A 24,848-nucleotide genomic window follows, 5' to 3' on the forward strand; every position below is an offset into this window, starting at 1 on the left:
TTCTCATCGTGGTTCAGCAGGTTAAGAACCTGACTAGTTTCCATGAGGATACAGGTTTGATCCCTGGCCTCACTCAGTGGGTTAAGGATCCGGCATTGCTGCAAGCTGTGGTGTAGGTTGCAGACGTGGCTGAGATCTGGCTTTGCTGTGGCATAGACCAGCAACTGCAGCTCCGATTCAACCCCTAGCCCGGGAACTTCCATATGCCACAGGCGCAGCCCTAAAAAGAAAAAGATAATGAATTCTAAATCTAAATCTGGCTCTCTGGGTCATGTGAAGGTATATTTGTAAAAGGAGGAGGGAGGCTATTTAACATTTTGAAATTTAGACAGATGGTAAGTGGGCCTCCATTTGTACAATTGCCCTGGGTCTTGCAGATTGATACGGGCAGTTGATTGGGCATAGCGGCATCCCTCAGGGGCTTCCTCTGCATGGACAGACACTTCAGAAGGCCATCAGGGAGGCTCCTCTTTTTCTATACATGTATTGAGCACTCTAATTGAGTTCTAGTTGCCAGAGGTGCCTAGGAGGCTGCTAGCCTGCAACAGGACAGTGTACCAGGATGTATGTTCTCCCGGTTAGAGACCGTGGTGCCCACCAAATCAGTGGGATGGTGCACTGGCATGGATCTGAAAGTCTGGACCGACCAATATGAGATGATTGGCTTTGGGAGACTGGGAAAGAGAGGAATTCTCGGCTCTTCCCCAAACCTAAAGACTTACTTGGAGGGCTGTTATAATCACTTCCACTGTCAATGTGAAAGATATCCCCCAACTAGAAGGGGGAAATGAAAAGTGGTCTGAGAATGGAGAGGGCACGTAAATAACTTCTAAGTAGCATTTGTTAATTTCTACATAGTATAAGTTAATTGACTAAACCTTCAACACCTGACAGAGGTAAGTGAATGAATGAAAGTGTGTTGCCCTTCGGCACTGATGGCCAGATGGTTCCCTCTGGCCATCTCTAACACCCTAAGGAACCCAAGGCTATCTAACACACGCATTGCTGCCAACTGGAATATTAAGTATTAGTTGAGCTAAATGCCCTTCTTGTTATTTTAGAGTAAATGATACTTAGAAATAGAACTTCTTATGTTGTCTTCCCAGATCCCAGTGGATAATCTGACCTGCTCCACCTTGGAGACCCTGTCCTAAATTATGAATTCCAATTGGAGGAGTTAAAAAGCCTCACAGCAGATTTTTTTGCTAAAACAGATGCCAAGCAATCAAATCTTCTCCAAAAAAAAAAAAAAGGGGAGAAAATTCAATAATACATTTTAGTTACCTAGTTGGAGAGAAATTTTGAGAATTCAACTCCTAAGGATGAATGTGGAGAAAGAGAAGAGAGCCACAGCAGAAAGAGAAGTCACTTAGACATCAGGAAACCGGGACCTAGCTCAGTTCAGCCTCTACCTAATTGTGTGAGGGCCTCGGTTTCCCCATTCATAAGATCAGAGGGTCAGCCTTGATGTTCGCCCCGTTCAAAACCTTGGATGCGCATCAAATTAAGGGCTGCAGTTCAAATTACCATAGGGGCCAAGGAGTGAAGATGCATGAATGAAGAAGTCCAGGAGTGACACAGTAGGGAGTGGTGGAGACTGTGGTAAACGTGAGAGACTAACCACCACTCAGTTCAGCTGATACCATTTAGGCAGGAATATATGCTGACTATTGACAGATGTTCTGATTTTTTCAGGAGAAGCTAGGAATCCAGGTGTTATATACATTTTTCTTATTGTTAATAATGCTATCTAATTCTTTTACATGATGTTTTGAAACACTGTGCTGGACAAACAAAAGCCACCCCAGAAGCACTTGCTTTAGGACACTTTCACACGCAGCTATATCTCAACCTCACTGGCAGGGTTGGTTGGAAAGTACTTTCTGTTGCCCTGTCCTCATGCCCTTATTGTTGACTTCTGCTGACGATGTTTATTTACCTGGGAAGTGGCTCGCTAACAGAAACATTTGTTTTAACTCTTGTGGCCAATCATCCATTTGCTGGGGAACTAAGAACAGCCAAACCTTTCTCCCCACACCACCCAGCCCTGCCACCCCCGTAAGAGAAGCCTGCTTATGGAAGCATTTGCAGATCTGTGTACTTCTCTCTATAGGAGAGGCCAAAGTTGTCTTGGCATGAAATGATGGCCTCTTTACAATGAGGATGCAAGTTTGCAGTCCAGCACTGCAAAGTCAGCACCTGATGAGGAGGTAATGCACCAGGGTTCTCTCCTCTCAGTCCTAACACACAGCTGTCCCTCGGAAGCTCCTCTTTCTCCCATCCATCTTCACGATCTCAGCCTGCTTCTCAGCGGATACTGCCACAGTTCTGAAAGGATATCGGGTTAATTCCTTTTCTCCTTGCTTCACACTATTTCATGCAAATGATCGCAGCCTGAATCCACATTTCAAAGGGGACTTGTTTGAGTTGAGCCTTCCGTCTTAACTTTGCCCTCCAAGCATGCCAGAAATACCCAGAGCCTCGGTTTTTAATATAACTCTACAAAAAAATTATGGAAAATGCAATCCAAGTGATAGACTAATTTTTTTAATAATCAGGTAAGAATTAATTTTTCAAAATAATTGTCTAGAGGTGATTCAATTTCACGTGCTCTTTAAATATGTATTTTTCCGTGTTCTATGGCTGGAAGGGATGATTTTAAATTAGTGTATAGAGGAGCCTCTGAATCATAAAATAAAAACACTAGCAGTTGAGCTTTGTCATGTTTGCTGCAAAACTCTGCTTTGTCTAAATGGAATTCTGCCTTCCTGATAAATCTGTTTTGCTCCCCTCTACTCCACTGACTAAATAATTTTATCATTGGAAAGACAGAGGATTGTTGTTTTAATAATTCCAACTTAGAAAAGTTCCCGTTGTGGCTCAGTGGTTAGCAAACCCGACTAGTATCCATGAGGACGTGGGTTCGATCCCTGGCCTCGCTCAGTGGGCTAAGGATCCGGTGTTGCTGTGAGCTGCAGTGTAGGTCCCAGATGTGGCTCGGATCTCACGTTGCTGTGGCTGTGATGTAGGCCGGTGGCTACAGCTTCGACTTGACCCCTTGCCTGGGAACCTCCATATGCTGTGGGTACGGCCCTAAAAAGAAAATTTAAAAAAAACCAACTTAAGAGTTGTTGCGGCAGGAGGAATTCTTAGATGGTCCCCACAGACCCCTCCCTGGGGTTAATGCCCTGGAGAATTCTGTCCCCTGGTGTGGGGGCCTTCGTGACTTACTCCTAGCCAGCAGAATTTGGCAAAGGAGATGGGAATTTGCCTTAGATTCTATGGCAAAGGTGGAGAGTCACTTCTGTGATTTTATACTTATTATATATTGTAATTTATATAAACATAAACAATATATTTTATATACATAAAACTTCACAGGGGGAGTTCCCGACATGGCGCAGTGGTTAACGACTCCGACTAGGAACCATGAGGTTGAGGGTTCGATCCCTGCCCTTGCTCAGTGGGTTAACGATCCGGCCTTGCCGTGAGCTGTGGTGTAGATTGCAGACGCGGCTCGGATCCTGCGTTGCTGTGGCTCTGGCGTAGGCTGGTGGCCACAGCTCTGATTAGACCCCTAGCCTGGGAACCTCCATATGCCGCGGGAGCAGCCAAAGAAATAGCAAAAAGACAAAAAAAAAAAAAAAAACAAAAAAAAAAAACAAAAAAAAAAAAACAAACTTCACAGGGATTTTATATATAAAGTAAATAAAGATTTTAGATGTGTGTGTGTGTGTGAGAGAGAGAGAGAGAGGAGAGAACCTGGTTGCTAGGATGCTCTAAAGTAAGAGAGACTTTGGCCTTGAGGCAGACAGCTAGGTGTGAGCTCCCTTTGGTGAGTGTGAACTGCCTAGGATGAGTGTGAGCTTCCCAGGGTGACGCTGATGTATTACTGACCCGGGTCCTTGAATTCTTTAATCTACAGAAGTTGATCAGAGGCCAGATAAGGGGTTCAAGCAGGGCTTTACTGGGACTCGTGCTGTAGCGGGAGGGAGTAACAACAAGCAGCAGGTGCCCTTGCTCCTGCCCAGGGACGGCGGGCTGGTCCCTTAAGGGGTTGGGGGGTGGAGCAGGTTGGCGGGTCAGGCCCGAGGCATGGTTTAGGTGGTCTGCCCACCCCGTTGGTGGTGCCATGTGCAGGTATCATGTGCACGAAACCTGCTTTTGCTCCCACTTCAGAAGTGGCCGTTGGTTTTTGGCCTTTTTGTATCTCGTTCATCATTTGCCCCAAGCCCGCATGCGTATAGTTATTTTCAACCCCTTACGAATTCTTTGTATTCTGCTGCTCAAAGAGACGTCTGTCCAGGTGCAATCACTGCAGCAAAGGGGCCCAGGTTCCCTATGGCGAGGACCCCATGGCAGGAAACTGCAGTCAGCCTCTGGGATCTGAGGGTGGCCTCCAGCTCATGGCCAGTGAGCTTGCGAGCCCGTCCTTCCCAAGTCGTTAGGCCTCCAGGTGAGAACGCAGCCTGGCTCTACCCTGACATTGTGCAGAGGACCTGGGCAAGCTGCGCCTGGACTCCTGGCCCACAGAAACTGTGAGCTAGTAAATGTCTGTTGTTTTAAGCCACTTAGTTTGTGATAATTTGCTACAAACAATAGAAAACTAATACAGAATTTGTCTGTGAGGACTTTTGCAAAAGTGTCTAACCATGTAACTTGAATGCTGAGGAAGACTGTAGTTCACCCCCTTAATTTTTGATTCCAGGAGCACCTGGAATCTGAAATGAGAGCAATTACACAGCTTGTAGTGATAGAGCCAGGAATCAGGAATCCTGCCTCCTGGGAAATTGATTTTGTGCCCAAGTCACATACCTAAAAATAGAATAATGCTAGCTATCAGTTTATTATGTACCAGGTCTGTGCTATGTGATTTGCATAGATTATTATTTTAACCTAAAGTAATTTCTCTTTTCAAAATGGTCACTTGTATAATTCCTTTTATTTTGTTTTTTTATAATTCATTTTAATTACCCCAATAATGTTAATACATTCTCATCATTTTAAAAAAATCAAGAATACAAATCAAGTTTCCCTTGGCTGTATTCTACTCTTCCTCTGTAACCAATCCCCTTCCCTTTAAGTAATTTCTGGAATTAGCTTTAATGTACATTTTCAGAATAAATGGCAGGGGAGACAGAGGGAAGATGGGAGAGAGGGAGGGAGGGAGAGAGAGGAGAGAGAGGTGAGTTTTATGGGATTTTCTTTTTTACATAAATGGGACCATATCTTACATATTTGTTATGTAATTCTTTTTCCCTTAATGATATATCCTCTGACATGTTTGTGAACACACAGCTCTAATTAATTCTTTTTAATTGCTGCATAGAATTTCTGTACCCCAATTTATTTAACCCATTCCATATTGGTTTAACTGGCTTCCAGTTTTTTGCTATACGCGTAATTTGATGAAGATCCATATATATGTTTTCTTTTGCCCCAACGTGATTCTTTTCCTAAGATAAATAAATCAGAGTTGAGTTTCTGAGCTAAAAGTTATACACACCTTAAATTTATATGAATATATACAATTTAAATAATGAATAAAATATTAGATACTAAAACAAAATAATATAAATTAAAAATACAAATATATATGTACATGTGTTATTATTGAATTTTCCTCTAAAAATATGAATTTATGTAATTCCCAATATTTTATGAGCATAGCCATTTCCTCATAACTTCACCCAACTGGTTATTAATATTTTTCATGTTTACCAATCCGCAGGTACAAAGGGATATTTGTGTGTTTTGTTTTGGATATTCCCTTTTTTTTTTTTTACTTTTTTAGGGCCACTCCTGTGGCATATAGAAATTCCCAGGCTAGAGGTCAAACGGGAGCTAGAGCTGCCGGCCTACCCTGCGGCCACAGCAACACCAGATCTGAGCCCTGTCTCCGACCTACACCACAGCTCACGGCAATGCCAGATCCTTAACCCACTGAGCAGGTCCAGGGATCAAACCCACGGCCATCCTCATAGATACTAGTCTGATTCGTCACCGCTGAGCCACAACAGGTTGTTTATTTTTTTCTTGCTGATTTGTAGGAACTCTTGCTAAATATATTCTGAACTATTAAATGTTTTTTCCCAACCTGTCCCTTGTCTTTCAGTTTGATCTCTTTTGCCACATCAAGTTTGGAACTTTCTGCAGTCAAATTCATCAGTCTTCTCCCTCATAGCTTTTGTCTTTTTTCTTGCTTGTTTATTATGTTTTGTTGTAGTAGTTGTTCTTTGGTTTTGCTCAAAGAAAGCCTCCCTACCCTAATGTTATAGAAATAGTCCCATGTTATTTTTCTAATATCTTTGTGCTTTCTTACTTTTTAATGTGTATTGTAAGACACATGGAATGTGTTTTAATGACTGAAGAGGGTTAAGAATTAACCTTTCCCAGTGGAGAACCAATTGTTCCAACAGCATTGAGGGATCCATACTCTCCCCACTGAGCAAAACGCATTTGCCTTAATATGTGTTTGTCCCTAGACTCCATATTCGATTACAATGATCTGTTTGTCTCTTTATGCCAGCACTTTTCAGTTTGAATCCCTACAGCTCCCTTATCTGTTCTGATATCTGGTAGGGCAATTTGTTATTCATTTTCAAGATGTTCTTGTCACACATTTCCTCTTTGAGATGAATTATAGAATCAGCTTATCACATAAATATTTTTAAAGTTTATTTTGTTGAAGTGTCGTTGATTTACAATGTTGTGTTAATTTCTGCTGCATAGCAAAGTGATCGTTTTGTATACATATATATTCTTTTTCATATTTTTTTCATTATGGTTTATCACGGGATCTTGACTATAGCTCCCTGTGCTATACAGTAGGTCTTTGTTGTTTATCCATTCTATATATAATAATTTGCATGTGCTCATGACAAACTTGCAATCCGTCCCTTCCCCACACCCCCTTCCCCTTGGCAACCACGAGTCTCTTTTCTATGTCTGCGAGCCTGTTTCTGTTCTGTAGGCAGGTTCATTTGTGCCATATTTTAGATTCCACATATAAGTGATACATTATGGTATTTTTCTTCCTCTTTCTGACTTCACTTAGTATGAGAATCTCCACGTCCATCCATGTTGCTGCGAATGGCATTATTTCATTCTTTTTATGGCTGAGTAGTATTCCATTTTGTGTGCGTGTGAGTGTCTGTGTGTATCAATCATATCTTCTTTATCCATTCATCTGTTGGTAGACATTTAGGTTGTTTCCATGTCTTGACTGTTGTGAAAATTGATGCAGTGAACATAGGGGTGCATGTATCTTTTTGAATGAAAGTTGTGTCTGGATGTCTGCCCAGGAGTGGGACTGCAGGATCATATGGCAACTCTACTTTTTAGTTTTTTGAGGAACCTCCATACTGTCATAAATATGGATGTGTCTGTGTGTATATATGCATCTGTATGTATACATACGTGTGCACATGTATCTGTGTGTGTATATGAGTCTGTATGTATATGTGCATATAGTTCTGTCCACTGAGGGGACCTGGAAGCAGAGACATGACAGTAGCAATGGACACACTTAGCACCCAGATATTGGTTTCTAAAAATTATTTTCCGCTAAAAGGAAGGAAAGATTTTTGGAGAAATGGCTAATTCCAGGACTGGATAAAGAGAAGAAGATGAACCTGAATATTTTGAGCCAGAAAGGAAGGAACGCCTCAGAGAATGATGGGGGACATTGGAGTTCCAGTTGTGGCTCAGCAGGTTAAGAACCCAGCTAGTATCCATGAGGATGAGGGTTCAATTCCTGGCCTTACTCAGTGGGTTAAAGGAGCCAACATTGCTGTGTGTTACACTGTAGGTCACAGACATGGCTCAGATCTGCCGCTGCTGTGGCTGTGGTGTAGGCTGGCAGCTGCAGTCCTAATTTGACCCCTAACCTAAGAAGCTTCCATATGCCGCAGGTGCAGCCCTAAAAAGGAAAAAAAAAAAAAAAAAGAGAGACTGGTGGAGACATGTCAGATGAGCATGAGAGGCTTGTACTGGCCATGTTTGGGACAGTCTGGACATGAAAACAGATAGTAGCAGATGATACCCATCAAATAAAAGAGTGAATTAATAGGTTAGTACATTGAACGTTTGATGAGGAACAGCATATGTACATAGTTTCAAAGTTTATCCCCACAGAATACTTACTAACTACAGAGGGAAAAAAAAGAAGACCTTGATGGTGGAAAAGCCTGGAAGATACCACCTTAACTAAGTATCAGCGTTAATATCACCCTTGAGAGGCAAATTAAAAGTATGTGCTATGAACCACACACATCGCTTCTTTGATATTCTTGCCAAAGGTGCATAATGTGAATCTAATCATGAGAAATCATCAGATTAGTCTAAATGAGGGATGATCTGCAAATATTTGGATTTAAATAGTATATTACGTAATATATAATACCATGTTATAAGGTGTGCTATTATAAATTATATATTTTGTGTATGTTATAGTATATAGTATTATATTGAAATGCTATATCATTATTTTTAAATCTATATCATAATTTAAAATATGTGTTTTCTCTTTAAGATGTAAATATTTCCAGATCTTTAAAAAAATTTTTTTTGTGTCTTTTTAGGGTCGCACCCGCGGCGCATGGAGGTTCCCAGGCTAGGGGTTGAATTGGAGCTGTAGCTGCTGGCCTACACCACAACCACAGCAACACCAGATCTAAGCCGCTTCTACCACCTACACCACAGCTCACAGCAGTGCCAGATCCCTAACCTACTGAGCAAGACCAGGGATCGGACCTGCGTCCTCACGGTTCCTAGTCAGATTTGTTTCCGCTGAGCCATAACGGGAACTCCTAAAATTTTTTTTTATTAAAATATAGTTGATTTACAATGTTGTGCCAATTCCTGCTGTACAGGAACGTGGCCCAGTCATATGTATATATATACATTCCTTTTCTTACATTACCTTCCATCATGGTCTATCACAAGAGACTGGACATAGTTCCCTGTGCTATACAGCAGGACCTTGTTCTTACCCATTCGAAATGTAATAGTCTGCATCTACTTCCAGATCTTTTAAATATGCAGTTTCTTCCAGATAGTTCTCTGGATATTTATAAGTACATGTGTATTCGTATACATAGCGCCTGGGCCAGGGATCAGATTTGCGCCACAGTTTTGACCTATGCTGCAGCTGCACAGGATCATATGCTGGATCCTTTAACCCAAGGTGCTGGCCTGGGGATTGAACCTGATTCCTGGTGCTGCAGAGACGCCGCAAATCCCATTGTACCACAGTGGGAACACCTATATTTTTTGTTTGTTTGCTTCTTTTACTTTTTTGCATTTGTCTTCTTGGACTCTCATTTCTGCCTTTTCAACTCAAAGAGTCTGCGAGGCTCTGCCTCTGTTTTCCCTCCCTGGGCTGGAAACTCTCTCCAGGCAGTGATCTGGGAGGATCTGAGAGCTTACCTTGTTTGTTTCCGTCTATTAGGGAACCCCATCCTTCATTGTCTGATTTCCAGTGTCTTTTAAACCCTTGTCAGAGTTCCCATGGTAGTTCAGCGGTAATGAATCTGACTAGTATCCCTGAGGATGCAGGTTCAATCCCTGGCCTTGCTCAGTGGGTTAAGGATCTGGTGTTGCCTTGAGCTATGGTGTAGGTTGCAGACATGGCTCAGATCTGGCATGGCTGTAGCTGTGGCATAGGCCAGCAGTTATAGCTCCGATTTGACCCATAGCCGGGGAGCTTCCATAAGCTGTGGGTGTGGCCCTAAAAAACAAACAACTTTTGTCATTCTATTTTTCCTAGGTTTTTGACTGTTTAGAGGGGGAGAATAAATCTGGTCCCTGTTACCCCATCTTAGTTAGAAAGGGTGTCAGTATTTTCACGTTGCAATTCTTGGTTACAGAGAAGGGATAGAGTTAGTAATTGGTCGAAGGCTTCCTTCAATCATCACTTGTTGGAGCCTTAGGATTTAACTGTGTACCTTTTTCCCACAACCCCCACCCACCACTCCACGCCTATACATATCACATGGTTAATATGCTGTGATTTTTAAAAATGTAATTTATTTAAATTAAAAAAAATACAGTTCACCCATTTCTCCCATCTACCCCCATCCCCTGCCTCTTGCAACCCCCAATCGGTTCTCGGTTTCTATCAGCTTGGGTTTTCCTTGTTTGTTTCTTTGTTTTGTTTTGAGATTCCACATGTAAGAGAGATGATACAGTATTTGTCTTTCTCTGACATTTCATTTAGCGTTATGCCTTAGAGGTCCATCGTGTTGTTGCAAATGGCAGGATTTCCTTTTTATGACTGAATAGTATTCCACTGTATGTATGTGTGCATGTATATATATGTGCACCATTTCTTTATTCATTCATCCATCAATGAACACTTTGGCTGTTTCCTCATCTTGGCTATTGTAATGCTGCAACAAACATGAGGTACCTATATCTTTTCAAATGAATGTCTTCATCTTCTCCAGATAAATCCCCAGAAATGGAATTGCTAGATCCTATGGTATTTTTAATTTTTTGAGGAACCAGCATACTGTTCTCCATAGTGGCTGTGCCAGTTTACATCCCATCAGCAGTGCACAGGGTTCCCCTTTTCTCTACATCCTCACTAACACTTGCTATCTCTTGTCTTTTTGATAATAGCCATTCTTACTGGCATGCGGTAATATCTCATTTGGTTTTGTTTGCATTTCCGTGATGATTAGCGGTGTTGAATGTATCTTCACCTGCCTTTTGACCATCTGATGTCTTCTATAGACAAGGGTCCATTCAGGTCTTCTGCCTATATTTTAATTATATTGTTTGCTTTTTTGCTATTGAGCCATATGTGTTCTTTATGTATTTTGGTTATTAGCACATTATCAAGTATATGATTTGCAGTTATTTTTCTCCTATTCAGTAGATTGCCTTTTCAGTAAGGGTCCAGTTTCATTCTCTTGCATGTGGCTGTCCAGTTTTCCCGACACCATTTACTGAAGAGATTATCCTTTCCCTCTTATTTATTCTTGGCTTCTTTGTCATAAATTAATTGATCATATATGCATGGGTTTTTTTCCAGGCTTTCTATTGTGTTCTGTTTATCTATGCCTAATTGCTCTGGCTACACCCTCTAATACTATGTTGAATAAAAGTGGTGAGAGGGGGCATCTGTGCCTTGTTTGTAATTTTAGAGAGAGAGCTTTCACCTTTTCACTACCGAGCATGATGTTAGCTGCAGGCTTGTCATATAAGGCGTTTATTATATTAAATTAGATTTCCTCTATGCTCACATTATTGAGAGTTTTTTAAAAATCATAAGTGGATTTTGAGTTTTGTCAGGTGCTTTTTCGGCATCTCCTGAGTGATCATTTGGTTTTTGTCCTTCATTTTGTTAACATGGTGTATCACAGTGGCTGATTTGTGGGTGTTAAACCATCCTTGCATCCCTGTAATAAATCCCAATTGATCATGGTGTATGATGCTTTTAATATATTGTTGAATTCAGTTGGATAATATTTTGTTGAAGATTTTTGCATCAGTGTTTATCAAGAATCTTGGCCTGTAATTTTCTTTTTTTGTAGCATCTTTGTCTGGTTTTGGTATCAGGATAAAGCTGGACTGTTAAAATGAGCTTGGAAGAGTTCTCTCCCCTTCTGTTTTTTTGGATGAGTTTGAAAAGGATGGATATTAATTCTTTGACTGCTTAGTAGAATTCACCATCTGGTCCCGGACCTTTGTTTTTGATTTCTGATTCACTCTCCTTGCTAGTAATCAGTCTAGTTCAAATTTTCTATTTCACCATGATTCAGTCTTGTTAGGTTGCATGCTTTTAGGAATTTATCCACTTCTTCTAGATTGTCCAGTTTGTCGGCATATAACTGTTAGTAGTAGTCTCCTATGATCTTTTGTGTTTCTGTGCTATCAATTGCAATATCTCCTTTATCATTTCTGGTTTTATTTATTTGAGCCCTCTCTCTTTTCTTGGTGAGTCTACCTAAAAGTTTGTCAGTTTTGTTTATCTTTCATTTATTCTTTTAAAATACATCAACACTCACTCTCATACTGTTTAGGATGTTCTGCAAATTACATTTCCCACATAAATAGGTTCAACTCCTTAAGTACGCACAGATATGGAGTCACTGGGGCATTTAGCCATTTCTCTTTAGTTGCCTTTTAGTTTGTTTTTATCTGCTCACAACAAGGCTTGATGAACATCGTCTTGTACATGCTCACTATAGGCTACTTTAAATGTTTCTCTAGGGAGGAGATGGATTATAGAATTCTTAGGTCACACTTTACACTTTAATAGATATTCCCAAATTTCCCTCTTGAGTGGTCACACCAGTTTGAACTTACAAGGAATATTTCACAGGAGAAATCCTTATGCAAAACTTAATAACCCGTAGAGTTTAATGTTGAATATGGCAGAGACTGATAGCTGTCACTCAGCATCTGTTCTCCTTTCCCACATTAGGACTAGGTACAGTTGACCCTTGAACAACAGGACTTTGAATTGCAGTGGGTCCACTTATACATGGATTTTTTTTGATAAATACATACTGCAGTGTTACATGAGCTGTGGTTGGCTGAATCTGCAGACGCAGGACCACAGATGTGGAGGGCCCACTGTAAAGTTATTCTTGGATTTTTGACCATGGGAGGGTCAGCACCACTAACCCCTGCATTGTTCGAGGGTCAACTGTATTTAATTTGGCACTCTCTGCCTGCCCCAGTAAAAATAAAATCCGCATTTCCCAGACTCCCATACAGCTAGACATGGTCATATCATTAAATAATGGTCGGTAGAATGTGAATGAGGTGATGTGTTCAACTTCTGGGCAGATCTTTTAGGAGAAAACAGTGAGCCCTACAGCTCTTTTCCCCCTTTCTGCTGGCTGGAATGCAGATGTGATTATTGGAGTCAGGGCAGCCATCTTGGACTATAAAACAGAAGCCACTTGTGGATGGCAGAACCACAAAGCAGAAGGACCCCGGGTCCAGAGAGTCAGGGAGCCACCAAACCAGCCATCAACTGCTTACCCAGACTTTTAACTGAGAAAAAGAAAAGTGTATCTAGTAAATGCCGCTTTGGGGAATGTCTTTCTGTCACAGCAGTCAAACTGATGTCCTGAGTAATGGCATCACTAAATGCTGCAAGAGAATGATCTTGTATAGGAAGTCGGCATTCTCCCTGGGGGGATTATAGGAAGATTATTTTGTTTGATATCCCCAGTAATTCTATCAGGAGGAAAGTTTGTATATTGGTTGTTTAACTACCATTAATGTTGTAGATTGTTATAAAATGCTTATAGTACAACTATTCTGTTCCCCTTGGGATTTTTTTACACTGTTGGAGTGGGAAGGCCAAAGGGATCCAGCTCGGCTGAAGGAACCCGGAAGAAACGCTGTCCAAACCAACTGGGGTTTTGGCAATGAATCCACATTTGTTCACCAGTGTAGCTTTTGTTTAGATTCCACTGTTTTGAAAAATTAAGTGGTTCAGTATTTTAAATTTTTTCCTAATCCTGGTGTAACGAATGACCTTCCTTCTCCTTAGGTCACTAAAAAGAATTTTCCTGTATTTGTGGCTAATTCCTTAATGGCAGAGGCCCAAGTAAAGGGACGGGAGTGGGGGAGAGGAACCCTGAGGTCAAAAGTAAACATGGGTTGAGAGAAGGATCCTGGATTTCCTGTGGCTTATTCCATTTTCAATCATCCATACTGCTCGTACATGAGTTTGAGTGGTTTTTGTGTACGGAATAAACTGTACACAAATTCTAGGAAATAATTTTGAATTACCAAAGTTAACCATTTACCAAAACTCATTTCTCCCCTCAGGTTTTTAAGTTTCCTTTTTCAAACCTATCGTTCAATTTCTAAGAACAGAATAACAAAATTCAGCTATTGTTTTTAAGGAAGTCATAGATTAATGTTTGGTCTTGTTTGTAAACTTAGTGAATTAAATGCCTTCCAGCATTTAAACTGCATTTCTAAATTCGATATTCTGGATTTCCTTTGAAAGTACTTCACTCGTTCAACGTTTCTACTTTGTCAATTCTTATAAATCTAATAAATCATACTTATATAATAAATACTAAATTCTCTTAAGTGTTCTAAATGACTATGTTCTAAATGACTACATATAAACTTAGTAAGACTTCAGTTTAAAAATTGCATATTTAGGGAGTTACCGTTGTGGCTCAGCGGGTTATGAACCGATTAGAATCCCATGGGGATGTGGGTTCGATCCCTGGCCTCATTCAGTGGGTTAAGGATCCGGCATTGCTGTGAGCTGTGATGTAGGTCACAGATGCGGCTTGGATCTGGTGTAGCTGTGGCTGTGGTATAGGCCGACAGCTGCAGCTTGGATTCGACCCCGAGCCTGAGAACGTCCATATGCTGCAGGTGGCAGCCTTAAAATAAAATAAAAAATAAAAAAGCAAAAAAATTTGCACATTTAAGCAACGATTCAATTACACTTAAAATTATAATCAGCAAGTCTGACCAACATGTTACTCTAATGGGCCTAAGTCTAACATAAGTGTCTTGAAGTATATAAATCGCTAAATGTGGACAGTTTCCTTCTTAACAAAAAATATTAATATGATGATTTTGACCCTGTCAAATATTTCCACATTTATTTCTGAATCTTATCTCAGTTAAAATATGCTTACTGATAAAATTGCTTTCCCAGTTAGGATATTTCTATAATTAACTCTAAATATTCCTGGGGTTTAAAGATGCTTACCTTCTGGGGAGATTATTATACCTTCGAATAGCTGAGATTGTCTCCAACTAGATTTCTTTTTTTTTTTTTTTTTTTTGTCTTTGTAGGGCCACACCCACAGCATATGGAGGTTCCCAGGCTAAGGGTCCAATTGGAGCTGTAGCTGCCAGGCTACACCACAGCCACACCAATACCAGATCTGAGCCGTGTCTGCCACCTGCACCACAGCTCACCACTGAGCGAGGCCAGGGATCAAACCTGCATCCTCATGGATACTAGTCAGATTCATTTCTGCTGAGCCATGCCAGGAACTCCTTCCAACTAGATTTCTTAAGCTGGGGTCAGTGGATAGAATTCAGGGGATCGGTAACCTTGGATCGAAAAAAGTATCTTTACTTTTTCACCAACCTCTAACTGAAATTTAGCATTCCTTTCAAATGTGAACGTGGCAACAAGCCATAGCAGATGAGCAGGACCTGCAACTCTGTAACCAATAGAAATCACAGGTGTTTTCAGATCACATTATGGCTGTTGCAAGCATCTTGAAATATCTTTTATATTCATCATAAATTCAAAATTACAGAAGTTATAGGCCTGCTGCTAGATCTTATTATTTAATGTATTAATAAAGGAGCTCATATGACTCTATCACAATACTTTGATATTTTTAATGTGAAATCATTGAAGTACAATAAATATAAATATGTTAAGGGTTAAATGTTATCATTTTTGATGTATGTATATACACATATACCATATATATCATATGTATATGTATTTTATTTATTTATTTATTTATTTATTTTTTAAGGCCACACCTGCAGCATATGGAAGCTCCCAGGCTAGGGGTCAAATTGGGGCTACAGCTGCTGGCCTGCGCCACAGCCACAGCAACATGGGATCCGAGCCTCCACTGTGACCCACACTGCAGCTCACAGCAATGCTGTACCCTTAGCTCACTGGCAGGGCCAGGGATCGAACTCACATCCTCATGGATACTAGTCAGGTTCGTTACCAATGAGCCACGACAGGAGCTCCCTGCACATGTGTGCATATAGACCATAAAGCCTCAACACGATGCCCTCATTGGACTTTTCCATGATATCCCCAGGCGTTTCTTTGAGCCCGTCTGTAATCCTTCCTTCCCTTTCATCCATCTACAGGTGACCATGGTTCTGCTTTCTGTCATTAATTAGTTTGCATTTTTTAGACTTTTATATAAATGGAATCATGCATGATAGTCTTTTTTGTTTGTTTGTTTTTGTTTTTGTTTTGAGGAGTGAAGGCTCTGGCATTCTCACTCAACGTAATGATTTTGATGTCCATCTATGCTGTGTGTGCACCGTACATTCTTTCCCTTCTGAGGAGTAATCCATTGTTGGATGTGCCACAATCTGTTCATTCACTTACCTGCTCATGGATCGTTTCACTCTTTCCAGTTCTTGGCAGTTACGGATAAACTTGCCATTAACACTCATATGCAAATCTTTCTGTGGATTTGCGTTTTCTTTTCTCTTGGGTGTCAGATGCCTGGGTCATACGGTAGGGAGATGCTTAAGGTTCTGAAAAACTGCCAAGCTAATTTTCCCAAGTGTTTGTACCCTTTTACAGTCTCACCAGCAGTGTGGAAGGGTCTAGCTGCTCCGTATCCTTGACAGCACTTGGTAGAGTCAGTCTTTTCAGTTTTAGCCAATCTAATTTATGAAGAGGCATTTCATTATAGTGTGATTTGCATTCCCGTGATGATTGATGCTGTTTAGCACCTGTTTACGTGCTTCTTGGCCATTTGTGTATCTTCTTCTTTGAAGTGTTGGTTCAAAAGTTTTACCCATTTTTTAAATTGAGTTATTTGTTTTATAAAAGTCATTGAGTTGTTAAAATTCTTCATATATTTGTTATATATATCCCTTATACTTTTTTATATTTGATAGAAGTATTATATTCTAGTCTGTAGCTTGCTTTTTATTTTCTTCTTTTTGTCTTTGGAAGAACAAAACGTTTTCCATTTTGAGGAAGTTCAGTTTGCCAGTGTTTTCTTTCATGGTTTGCACTTTCCCTGATCTCAGAAATGTTTGCCTACCACCAAGTTGCAATGATTTTTCTCCTATGTTGTCTTCTGGAAGATTTATGGTTCTAGGCTTCACTTTTAGGTCTGTGATCCATGCTGGGTTCATTTTTGTGAATCATGTGAGGGAAAGTTTTTTCTTCTCAACAAGAAGTAAGAAACTAAATTGTTTCTTATCAGTATTTCGTTTTCCAGCACCATGTGTGCATTATATGCATTTTTGTGTATTTAGAAGTATTTTTCTGAGAAGATGTCCTTAGCCATCCCAGACTGCTAAAGAGGTCCCTGGCACATGTTCTAGAGATTCCAGCAGAGTAAGAGATAGGGAACCACAGACATTCGGGAAAAGTGTTCCCGAGACGCATGTAGGAGTCCAGCATGTCAGCCCACCCAGTTTAGGGAGACCGCTTCTCAGCACAGTGACATTGCATGACAACCAGAGATCTGGGCCAGAGCACTGACTAGAGTCTTCTCAGAGACAGGGGTGGGATGTCCTGAACCACGCCGACAATTATGTTGATGATTTTATAACTTCGAGAGGGGTTGCTCACAGCCCCTGGTCTACCTGTTGTCATCGCTTCCCATATGATAACTCGATTGAATTTCACGTCTTTGGTCCACAGGACATATCTAAGTCACCCTGTCTAGGCAGGGTGGCCGTCTGTCCCAGTTTGCCTGCAAACGTCCCGGTTTATGCTTTAGTATTAATAGTGCCCACGTCACTCTGACAGGTTCCACTCCCGGAGCGCTCGAGACCTTTGAACTTGAGGGACTCCCATCATCTCTTCAGGACGGTCCCTATGTCTTCAGGACCCTACGTTCTTTTTTGATGTACAGTGATTTCTGGCTGGGTCGTGGAGCTTTCTGAAGTCTCTCACTCAGCGTTTCCAAGATCATGCCCCTGGTACGACCTGGAGACCAGTTGGCTCTATGCACCGTCAAAGATGATATTCAGGGAGTTCCTTTTGTGGCTCAGCAGGTTAAGAACCCAAGCAGTATCCGTGAGGATGCAGGTTCTATCTCTGGCCTCACTCGGGTTAAGAACAATAGTGTCCATGAGGATATGGATTCAATCCTTGGCCTCGCTCCATCCATTAAGGATCCAGGGTTGCCTCGAGCTGTGGTGTAGGTCACAGACGGCAGCTTGGTTCCTGAGTTCCTGTGGCTGTGGCGTAGGCCGGCAGTTGCGGCTCTGATTCAGCCCCTAGCCTGGGAACTTCCATATGCCTCGGGTGTGGCCGTGAAAAGAAAAGAAAAAAAAAGATGACATTCAGCTAAACGCAAGGCTCAAAAAGAGAAACCACATGTATTTAAAAGCCGTAAATCTTTTCATCCTATTTGCTTTCTCTCTCTAGGGAACAAAGAAAGCAAAAAGTGGCAGGTCTTTAAGGAAATGTCAAGCTGCAGAACAAATAGAAAGAGAGAGCACGTGAAAGCAAAAGAGAAGAAAAAACCTTGACCCATAACTTGGGTTCTTTTCTGGTTTCTAGAAAACAGGACTTCTGAAATATCTCTATTCTTGCTTATTTATTGGGGGGGGGGTGTGGAGGTAAAGAAAATCAGAAAGGGCAGCCCAACTATGGTCATCCTGTGCGTGCAGCATCAAAGGCCATACCATTTCGTCTGTATCTGTCCTTCATTCATCGGCTCTTTGTTGAGTGGTCCCCATGCACCCAGCACTGTTCTAGGCACTAGCGATACGGCCACGAGCCAAAGAGCCAAGTCTCTGCTGATATGGAGCTGATACTCCAGTGAGAGGGACACAGCATGGACAGAGAACCGGGTAAATGCATGAGGGAGCGTCATGGAGTGATCAGTGATCTGGGCGAGAAAAATGGGGGACAGTTTTGGTGAGTTTGCTGTTTTGGACAAACAAGGTGGTCAGGGAGGGACCCTCGGGGATGGAGACTCTTCAGCAGAGACCTGAATGAAGGGAAAACCCTGGGACTGTGTCAGGGAGGGGCAGCGTAGGCAGAGGGAACCGTGCGTGTTGGTGTCTTGACAATGGCTTTCCGCGTGGGCATAAGCATCTCCCGCTGGACATCCGTGATCCTGAAATTCTGATGCTCTGCCTGAAAATACACCCAAGAGTTGATTTCCTATTATTTTAAATAGGAGAAGTTATAATGCATGACTTGTCCATGCAAGCCCCCAAACAGTGTCCTAAGATGGAACAAAATACTTAAAACGCCCATCAAGTGTCAAACTAGCTCATTTAGGATGTAAAATGCTGAAAGCATGGCTTCCTGGTCACCAATTACTAAGGTTTTCAACAAACAGTTGATTTGTATGTGGTGACATAGTGACACGGTCACCCCCCATGGCTTGTCCCCTTCTCGGCATCTTGGTGCACTTTTCTAAGTGTGATAGCCTCTCAGTAGTAGCTAAAATGTTACTTTCTTTAGCTGTTATTTTGGTAGAAATGCTACCTGAAATGTTGAGGATACAAATGTCATTTTTCTTTTATCAACACTGTTCTGATTATTTTAAGAAACATGCCTGCCCTGAAGTTGGATATGAAAAACAAAGAGGTTGTAAACCAACTATAATATTAAAAAAAGTCATTAAAAATTAAAAAATAAAAGTAAATAACAGAAAGCAAGGAAAAAACAAACAAAAAACAAAAGAGGCAGTCTGTTGGGAAGCTATTTACCAGGAGGATAGCTGTGCCCCTCTTTCTTGTTCTTGGGTGAGGGAAGATGTGAGATGTGTGTGTGATGGGATATTTTATATTTCATGTATGTATTTTATATTTTATATTTGCAAAAAGCCCCCTGCCCCACCTCCACAATGTGTGTCACGTGTTGCCTTTTTTCCCAAGGACTCATGGGAAAACTCCTCTCCTGTGCCAGTATCACGAAGTGTTCTGATTTGTTCCAGTAGTCTGTTAGTTTCTGATAGGCTTTGAGAGTCATGAAACAGAAGCACTTTGAAATCCATGGCTTTCAAACTTGACAATCTTGGGGTGTCTTCAAGACCGAGGTATAAGGGATGAGGCTGAGGCTGGGAGTCTTCACCTCCTTTTTTCATACTGAGATTCTATGCATGCTAACTTTTTTTTTCCTTTTAATTCATCTGTAAAAAATATGAAATGCTTTGCAAGTTTGTGTGTCATCCTTGCTCAGGGGTGGTGCTAATCTCTGTATTGTTCCAGTTTTTGTATATGTGCTGCCAAAGCAGGCACACTATGCTTACTTTTGAATAAAAGAAAGTTTGAAAGCCATTGGTATAATTTGTCACACTTTCCTCTTTGCATTGGCTGCCAGGAAGCTCAGCATCTAATTCTCAGTCCACCACTAACAAGGGCTCAGGACTTTTAGCACATATTTTGCAAATATCACCCTTGACTTTCTTTTCTTTCCTTCTCTGTGTTTCCCCTTCACCTGCTTTTCTTGTTTTCTTATTCTGCTGCAACCTCAAATCCTTTTTGGAAAGAGCCAAGGTTTAAATGAATGCATTAAAACAAAAAGAAGTACTTTTCTGTAGAGGAGATTTTTGCAGATGGGAAAGGAATGTGTATAGAAATAAGGCATGATTTGGCATGGAGAGTACACATGTGTGTTTGTAGGATATGTATATACAAGTTGGAAACATTGTGAAGTTTGTAGTTTTCACAGTTAAGCTGGTCTTCTGGCTTCAGAGGACATTTATACTTGGAAGGTTCTAGGGGGGAAAAAGTGTTTTACTCCAGGGTAGGCATGCCTGCGGTCTACACTCCAAAGAATCTGCTTAACGGTTTAGCATTTTCAGATTTTGCCCGAGATTATTTTTCTGGTCATTATAAAATAAGGACAAATACTTATCAAGAAGTTATCCAGGGATAAGCAACAAGATCCTGCTCTATAGCCCAGGGAACTATATCTAGTCACTTCTGATGGAACACGATGGAGGATAATGTGAGAAAAAGAATATATGTAAATAGATGTGCGTGACTGGGTCACTTTGCTGTACAGTAGAAATTTTCAGAACACTGTAAACCAATTCTAATGGAAAAAACAAAAAACGTTAAAAATATTTTTAAAAATAAAAGATACCACTTCTCACACACACACACACACACACACACACAATATAATTTCATTTTGCATGGTTTCAAGTAAAATCCTCCAAACTGGGGAGGGGGGAAGAAATCCAGGGAAAGATGGGCAGGAAGGACGTGTCCCCGCATAGGAAGGGGACTGGATTTTCAGTGGTCTTGGGTAAGAAGTGGGAGCCCTGAGTCTTATGTGAGTTCCTGTTTCATCTGCTGTAAATCTGTGGTCAGATCCTTTTTCTCCCAAACATGGGGACTCTCCTGGGGACTCTGCTGCACCCTGGAATCACCACCACCCAGGGAGCTTTAAAAAGTACTGACGCCTCCGCCCCTTCCCGAGAGAGTCTGGCTTAATTGGTCTGGGGTGGGGCCTCTGCATGGGGATTTTTAAAAGCTCCCCTGGAGATTCTAATGTGCACACCAGGGTTGAGAACCACTGCCCTAAGAGAAGGAAAAAATAAAATTAATAAGCACCTGCCTCCTGTTTCTCTCTCTGGGGGCCGTGGGGTGTGGCTGCGATGTATGAGATAGTGGACCAGATTCTGGGGAAGGAGTGAGATGACTGGAAGGAAACAGATTAACCCTTTGCATCCCATAGAGTAGCCTTGATTAGTAAGTGTTCTTCAACATTTTGCCCAGAATCTGCAAGAAGAAACACATTTCACATCCTGAGCAGTACACACACACACACACACACCCCCACACTCACCCACACACACACACAGATTGCATGCAATTCACTTGATATTTTCTATTCCAGTCTGTTCCATTCTTTTCCTTTAGGAAAAAAGAGTGTGCTTACTGCCACTGTTTGAACAACATTATATGAAGGCTTGTGGGCCAAGATAAATTAAACACCTCTGGAGAGCATTCAGATGCTCAATTGATGATGACTGAGAGCTTTCGGCAAAGATGCTATAGGAAGTGAGGTTGTGTGTACAGTAATAATATTTGTTGAGCAATTGCTCGTGCCAGCTATGGTCACAGTAGAAAGTATTTCCACAAGCATGATCTCAGCAAACTGTCATGATGATAATTATACGTTGGTACTGTTATCTCCACTTTAGAGATAAGGCCAAGGACTCATACACATTCTGTAGCCAGAAAGCAGAAGAGTCGTCTTCATCCAGGAGTGGCAGATCTAACCTCACCTGCCTCCTACAAAGGGGATACTTGTGCTCACTGAACATGATTGCTTTACTGAAGTTTGGGGAGAAAAAAGGGGATGGAATCAGCTGTGACCAGAGGTGGTTCCTGGCAGAGTGGGACCTGCTGCTTATACAACTTGGGGTCTTATTTAAGAAAAATACAAAATTGTGAGTTTGAAATTCAGTACAAAAGTGAATAGTTCTTTGAATTAAGAAATCACAAAGTTCCCGTCATGGCTCAGTGGAAACAAATATGCCTAGTTAGTATCCATGAGGACACAGGTTTAATCCCTAGCCTTGCTAAGTGGGTTAAGGATCCCAGGTTGCCATCAGCTGTGGTGTAGTTTGCAGATGTGGCTTGGATCTGGCATTGCTATGGCTGTGCTGTAGGCCAGCGGCTGCAGCTCTGATCGACCCCTAGCCTGGGAACCTCCATGTGCCTTGGGTGTGGCCCTAAAAAGACCAAAAAAGAAAGAAAGCCATATTTTAAGAAGCTGAAAAACACCACAAACAGCACAGACTCCCAACTCAACTTTCCCCTTGCTGGGTCCCCCAAATAGCAGTGACCACTCTCACATCACCTACTCAAGGTCAAGTGCTCCAGCAGGGAAGCAGAATGGAAAGAGACCCTGGTCTCTGCTGGTGCTGCTAACTGTCAAAAGCAAAGGACTTTTATAAATTTTCCATGAACACTGACCACGTGAATGCATTTCTAGATCCCTGTCAGGGCCTTAGAAAGAGGCGTAGCCAGTGAGGGGCCCAGGAGCTTAAATTTCCCTGGCTTTCCAATAACGTTGCGACCAGAGTTGAAGGCTCTATATTATATCTGGAGAGCAAGGGCTTTGGAGTCAGTGGGCCCTGAACTTCGGCCCTGGCTCAGACACTTTCTTCCTTCTTTGAGCTAAGACTTGGTCATTTGTAAAACAGGCTCCTGACAGTGTCTACTTTTCAGTCTCTTTAGGGGAGCAGAGGAGATAAGGAAAAATCTGGCAAGCTGGATGGGCTCAGGACAACCAGAAAAATAAAGGATATTTAAATTTAAATTTCAGAGAAAAGTGAAAACATTTTTAGTCTGTGCACCACCTGCTGTGCAAAAACTACTCAGACTAAAACCTATGCCTTGTTTCTCTGAAATTCACATTTATCTGGGCACTCTGTATTTATTGAGCTTACGAAGGGCAGTGGTTGACATTTTTCGGACGGAGGCATCCTGGGTATTCCTTAATGGAGCTTCATAAACATGAGAAAGTGAGTGAGAGGGAGAAAAATGCTGCATAGACTCTGTTCACCACGGTTTATTTGGGGGGAGACGGAAAGAGGTGGTCAGGAGAGGATGAAGTAAGCGGGGTGCTTTAATTTGAGGGCACATGTGGAGGGGCGTGTACCACTGCTTTGGGGTAAGCAAGTTAAATTCTTGGGACCTCAGTCTCCCCTTCCTGCAAAATGGGTCAAAGGCGATTCCTGACCTCTCCTCTGGCAGGCAGCACTAGAAAGGGCATTTCCTCCTCGTACAGGTATCACCTCCTCAGCGAGGTCTTCCCTGACTACTGCCGCCAAGATTGCTGTTCTCTTGCCCCAGCACATGATTCGGCCCCCTCCGTAATAATTATAACTTTCTGAAATTGCCTTGCTTCTTTCCTTGTTTGTTTACAGTCCGTCTCCCCGTGTGAGTGGAAGTTCCGGGAAGGCACAAAAACTAGTCTGTCTTGTTCTAGCTCAATCTCCCAGGAGCTGTACCTGGTGCTGCAGATGTTCTATAGATGTCGAATGAATGAATGAACAGGTAGCTGAATGAATGAAGTCAGTGTCGCCGTTGAGGTCCCTTCCAGGCAGTCTTTCTCTTCTGGGGCCATGCCTGGCGCATAGAGGGAGGAGGTGTGGGTGTCGGTGGGTGGGGAGGAGGCTGGGCCCTCGCCTCCTCCAGGACCGGCTGGAGCGAGCGCGCCCGGCTGGGCTGCAGGCGCAGAGAGCAGCGCGGCGGCAGCGGAAGGGCAGGAGCCCCGCGCCCCGCGTCCAGCCGCCGGGGGTGTGAGCCCGCCGAGCCCAGCGCCGCGCCTCGGCGCCCCCACGCGCCCACGCCGCGGCGCGGGGACCCGGGCGGGGGCAGAGGGAGGGCCCGGCCGAGGGAGGGGAAGGGGCCGGTCCTCCCCGCGCAGGCAGCGGCCGCGGCAGCCCAGGAGGCGGAGGCAGCGGCGGCAGCGGCGGCAGCAACGTGCCCGCCGCAGTCAGCCCGGCCGAGTCCGACCCGCGCCCGCTCGGCCGCCAGCACCGCGCCGGGGCGCCCTCTCCACTGCGCGCGGTGAGTACCGCCCGCGGCGCCCAGCCCGGGCCGCCCGCCGGGATTGGCGGGGCCGCGGTAGACCTGGCCCCCCTGGCCTGGAGCATCTCTCAGGCACTCGATCAGCCGGGGGCTTCCGCAGCTGTCGGGGCGCTCGGGGGCGCACCGGCAGGATCCGGGCGCCGGGGGCTCCCAGGGCGCCTCAGGGACAAGGGCAGCGGGAACAGCGGGCAGATCCTGTTTGGCGAGAGTCGGTCCCGGGGTCCAGGCCTCAGTTTCCCCGTGCGCCGGAGAGTCGAAGACCCTTAAATGTGCACTCCCGCGCGAGGGACAAGTGCATGGGGCGCGGGCGGTGTAGACTGGCCTGAGCCCCCCGCGTTTGGTTCGTTCTCGGTGAGGGGCGCTCCCCTAATCGGACCAAAAGGCGCTGGGAGCCAGGAGACCAACTCACGCCCTCGGGCGCTGGTTATGGGGTAACCGTGGAGCAAACGGCTGGAATTCCCGGGATGGGGCTGGAACGGCCCACTGAGCCTTTTTTTCCTAGGTACATTTCTTTTTTAAAGTCCACTTGTGCTTGGCCCAGGCTGGTCCAGCTTTTCGAGCTTTGTACCGGAACCGGCGTCCTGGCGCAGGCTGAA

At 43.1% G+C, this 24,848-nt stretch overlaps 1 protein-coding gene and 1 non-coding gene across 9 annotated transcripts in view; one reads left to right on the forward strand and one right to left on the reverse strand.

Annotated features, from left to right (window-relative positions):
- Window positions 1-24,848, forward strand: part of EYA2 (EYA transcriptional coactivator and phosphatase 2) — a 315,037-nt gene that overhangs the window by 12,041 nt on the left and 278,148 nt on the right. For 6 of the 8 annotated variants that reach the window (XR_014832539.1, XR_014832538.1, XR_014832537.1 and 3 more), the window contains exon 1: window positions 24,091-24,231. The exons of 1 other annotated variant lie outside the window; for it this stretch is intronic. The gene's annotated coding sequence lies outside the window, so the exon portion shown is untranslated. Of the gene's footprint in view, window positions 1-23,894; window positions 24,232-24,848 lie in introns of those variants that run through there. One more of the 8 variants, XM_021077398.2, reaches the window with a different exon arrangement.
- On the reverse strand, window positions 19,832-19,935 carry LOC146395342 (U6 spliceosomal RNA). Its single transcript, XR_014832985.1, has one exon. It is a non-coding gene; the product is annotated as a U6 spliceosomal RNA (small nuclear RNA).

This window comes from Sus scrofa, chromosome 17, assembly GCF_054392235.1.
Source record: "Sus scrofa isolate SSC_HxYL_T2T_F1_AM1 chromosome 17, Sscrofa_HxYL_maternal_Yorkshire_Landrace_v2.0, whole genome shotgun sequence".
Classification (NCBI taxonomy): Eukaryota; Metazoa; Chordata; class Mammalia; order Artiodactyla; family Suidae; genus Sus; species Sus scrofa.